The following is a 4,491-nucleotide window of genomic DNA, read 5'->3' as shown; positions in this document are numbered from 1 at the left end:
TGCGCCGCGGGGCCAGCGGGCCCAAGGTCAGTAGCACAGCATCCCGCGCACTCACCAGGATCAGGAGATAGGGCCATGCCGTGGGCCGGACGGGGAGGACGCAGGGCTGGCACACAGGTGGCGGCGCAGGGCACTGCGTACTGCAAGTGCCGCAGAACCGGTTCCTCGGCACTGAGGCCAGATCTGTGCGGGCCCCGGCCAGGCCACGCCCCTGGCCCGCGCTCGGTGGGAGTCCGCAGCGCACCCTTTGGCAGGGGCGGGAGCCGAGCGCTCTGAGGGCGCGGCGCTGCTGAACCTCAGCACCAGAGCCCGGGGACCGGCCCTGCGGTAGGAAAGAGGGCCGTCTCCTCAGGGAAGAAGCCTGCGAGCCGCGCGCCGCCCCAGCCCGTGCCCTACCTGGGCGCGGAGCGAGAGAGGGGCGCCGGCTGCCCCAGCCGCACAAATCTGCCCTGCCCGCTGCCCGCCAACCAGGCCTGCCCGCCGCTACCTGAAGCGCCCGGGCTGCGCTGCCAACAGGAAACTTGAGAGGGCCAGGGGCTCGGCCGCCGCCCTGTCCCTCGGCCGGAAGCCGCGCGCCCCCCGCCGCCTGGCCTCCGCTGGGCCGCGCCGCAGCCCGGGGTCAGCTGCCAACCACGCTCCCCGGACCTGGTCTCCACTGCCACCGCCGGGCTCTGAAACCGCGCCCCACAGTGTTCGGATTTGCCCTGGCCTCTTCCCTGACCAGTCCTTTCCCAAGGTGAGCTTGGGGCGGGGGGGTATCGGCCCCCAAACAGGTGACTCACTCTCTGTAGTTAAACTTACCATCAAGCACCGGTTTTCTCTCGGACGTCCGTCTGGTCACTTGGATCACCTTCCTGCCCTTCCCAACACACACACTTCCTTTCCTGCACTCTGCTCTCTGGCTTCTATACCGCCCCTCAAAGTCCGGAATGACCTCCTAGTTGCCAAAGTCAGTGGGTGCTTTGTAGCTTCCCTTACTCACCTCTCTCCCGCATTTGAGCCAGCTGACCACGTCTTGCTTCCCGAAATGCTTGAAGTAGACAGTTTACAGAATTGGTTCCAGCCTCTCTCTCTGTCTCTCTCTGAGTTTTCCACATACCTCGGTGCCTGTTATCTTCTTGGCCTGCAGGGCCTTGCCTTTTCAGTGTAATGTTCCCCGGGGTCCCACCACTGCCAGCCCACTCTGGGGATTTCAGACACCTCCATGGTAACAGTCCCCTATTTGATGGTCCTTGAACTTTATCTCCAGCCCAGAATGTCCAGAGTTACAGATGGTGTGCCCATGCTCTCTCCGGCACATCTCCACTAGAGGTTCCTCCGCCATGGGAATGTGTCCAAACCCAAACTTCTAATTTCCTCCGCAGGAACGCCCCCGAACCTGCTCTTAACGCCTGTTTCCAGTCTTAGTGAATGAGCCACCACGCTCTTACGCCCCAGGCCACACTTGGGAGCCATTTTTTGCTCTTTGTCCCTTTCATCTCTCACACGTAGTCACCAAGCTGGTAAAGGAAACTCTACCAGCTGCTTTTACATAGTTGTTTCATTTAAGCACCAAGTTTTGTTCCTTTTACCTTGTAATTCAGTGGTCTCCAAACTTCCTGGATAGCACACCCCAAACAGTAAAAATATTTTGAGTTCATAGCCTGATTTTTACAATTTATTCATTTATAAATGATATATACATTAATATGTATTATGAAGTACACGACATAAAAATGTTAAAGGATGTGCGAAAGACAAAACACGTTTTTTATTTATTTAGTTTGTTTTAATTCACGGTACAACATACCTTTTTGTTTTCACTTGAAAATTGTTAGTAATAACCTGTTTAATAAGAGCAACGTAATTAAAAGTTTGTTTTAATAAGTCTTAGTTTAATATTTTATGGGACTAGAAAGTATGCTTCTAAATTCTGTTCGTTTCAATACTTGGTCGTAATGGCTGTCCTTGCTATAAAGGGAAATTTTATAAAGATAAAGTAATCTTTGCGTTTATTAAATTGTAATTCTCAGTTTTTTAAACTCATTCACCAATTTTGCAAGTGTGAAATTCCACTGGAAAACTGTCCTTTGTCCATGAAGCCAATGTTACCAATGATGTTTTCATTAGTTGTTCATGAAAAATTTTTTAACAAATGTGTTCTTAAAAACCCTTGAAGCTCTTTATTTTGAAGATTGTAAAATGGTTTAAAATGTGTGTTTCTAAGTTTTGAAGACTGTGGCTATGAGAGTCTTTATGAGGGACACTGACACACTTTGTTTTTGGCATTTAAAATCACATGACAATGGAAACAGTTCCAAACATTAATTTGCAAAGTGCTTTCCCCATAACATGATTCTTTTGAAGCACAATTACTTCTCCAATCCATTGCTAAAATATCACTTTTTCCCAAAAGGACACTGTTGATAAATGTTTATCAACTTGGCTAGGCCATGATTCCCAGTATTGTGTGGTTGTCCACCACTCTGTGATGTGATGTGATTATCCTACATGTTGTAAATCCCAGGATCCCTGGTGATGCAGTGGTTAAGAGCTACAGCTGCTAGCCAAAGAGTCAGCAGTTCAAATCCACCAGCTGCTCCTTGGAAACTTTATGGGGCAGTTCTATTCTGTCCTCTAGGCTCACTATGAGTCACACTCATCAGCAACGAGTTTGGTTTTGATTTTTTATGATGTTAATGAGGCAGGATTAGAGGCAGTTCTGTTAATGAGGCAGGACTCAACAGGAGTGGTTGTATCTTGAGTCAATCTCTTTTGAAATATAAAAGAGAATTGAGCAGAGAGGAGAGGGACCTCATATCACCAAGAAAGAAGAGCCAGGAAAAGAGCACGTCCTTTGGACCTGGGGTCCATGCACTGAGAAACTCCTAGACCCAAAGGAAGATTGATGACAAGGACCTTCCCTGAGAGCGACAGAGAGAGAAAGCCTTACCCTGGAGCTGGTGCCCTTAATTTGGACCTCTAGCCTCCTAGATTGTGAGAGAATAAGTTTCTGTTTGTTAAACCATCCACTTGTGGTATTTCTGTTATAACAGCACTAGATAACTAAGACAGACATGTATTTGTGTATGTGTTTTTCTTTTGGGGGGGAAGGGGAGGTGTATGTGTGTGTACACATGTGTTTCTTTCTGCTGTGTCCATATGTGTGACAATCACAAGCCAACACAGTAGAGATCAGCAAATTTGGAACACTTGTCCTTTTTTTGCTTTTAAATTTCACAACTTTTAGGTTCTTTGCTTTGAGATAATCAGTAGACCTTTGTGTAATATAAAATTTTTCATGCTCTCATTCCACATCTCATTACAAAGGATATTAAAGATTCTACTGTATTTTAATGTCTTTTTAAAAATCAAATTAACTGCATTACTGACGTCCTGTAGAATTTTATGCATATCAGACTTCAGCTTCTTTACTGTGGTAGCTCCGAAATGAATGATGCGATCGACGAATTTCACCTGTGGTCCCTCCCCCAACCCCATTCCCAATTTTGTATTCCAGTTAGGGCAACCCATTCTTTCTGTGGTTACTCTTAAACACATAAAAATCATAGCACATTTTACTAAATAAGTCATTCACCATTGCAAACACATCTTTGCTTTAGTAGATCACAAAAAGTAGTTCATTATGAATTTCATCACTGAAAAATAGCAAAGGTGAAACATGTGAGCCATTTTCATCTAACTACATAGAAAACCTCCCACAACACATCATTTGTTCTAAAACCTTTTCTCCAAATCTTCAACAATGACTTCTACGTTTCTTTCAGCAGAATGTATTTTCTCCAGTGATATTGACTGACTTTTTGCCTTTTACTATTAAGTATCAACGGGCCCTGCTGGCGCAGTGGTTAAGCGTTTGGCAAACCAAAAGGTCAGCAGTTAGAATCCACCAGCCCCTTCTTGGAAACCCTATGGGGCAGTTCTACTCTGTCCTTTAGGGTTGCTATGAGTCGGAATCAACTCGACGGCAACAGGTTTTTTTTATTATGAAACCTCGAAAGAGATTTCTAAACATTTTCATTACATTTAGTGAAATTTCACAAAAGTACACAATTAAGTATTGCATGACTTCAAATATCTCTTTAAAAAAATGTAGAGATTTGTCTTCATGCTCTGGGTGCGTGTAATTTACATGTCTTGCTGATCATGATAGCATATTTATGCTATCATTAACTAATACCACAAGGCCCAGTGTACACTTAGGTTGATTATTAACAAACGCGATGTAAATCTATATTTCAAATAGTCTTTTTTATAAATTTGAACATTTTCTTGGTCAACTCCCTTGTCATAGCTGATTATGTCATCATAATGGACCTTGTACTAGTAACAGGAAAATTGTTAGCTCTGCCATTTTTCTGAGTTCGTTTTTGCCCGTGTTATTTGTATTATTTACAATCTATGGGTTTCTTTGCAGGAATATTTTTAAACCACATGTCCATTTTGTGAGAATTGGTTAAAACCAGATAATACAATCTGTAAATCTACTGC

The 4,491-nt window shown here is 44.9% G+C and overlaps 1 long non-coding RNA gene across 1 annotated transcript in view; it reads left to right on the top strand.

The window, feature by feature from the left end:
- Positions 1 to 501: 501 nt before the first annotated feature.
- LOC111821697 (uncharacterized) overlaps positions 502 to 4,491 on the top strand; it is a 35,429-nt gene continuing 31,439 nt past the window's right edge. The window contains exon 1 of the long non-coding RNA XR_002825043.1: positions 502 to 736. This is a non-coding gene — a long non-coding RNA (uncharacterized LOC111821697). The remainder of the gene's footprint in view (positions 737 to 4,491) is intronic.

This window comes from Trichechus manatus, unplaced genomic scaffold (assembly GCF_000243295.1).
Source record: "Trichechus manatus latirostris isolate Lorelei unplaced genomic scaffold, TriManLat1.0 scaffold00006, whole genome shotgun sequence".
Classification (NCBI taxonomy): Eukaryota; Metazoa; Chordata; class Mammalia; order Sirenia; family Trichechidae; genus Trichechus; species Trichechus manatus.
This window is presented reverse-complemented; position numbering and strand designations above follow the sequence as displayed.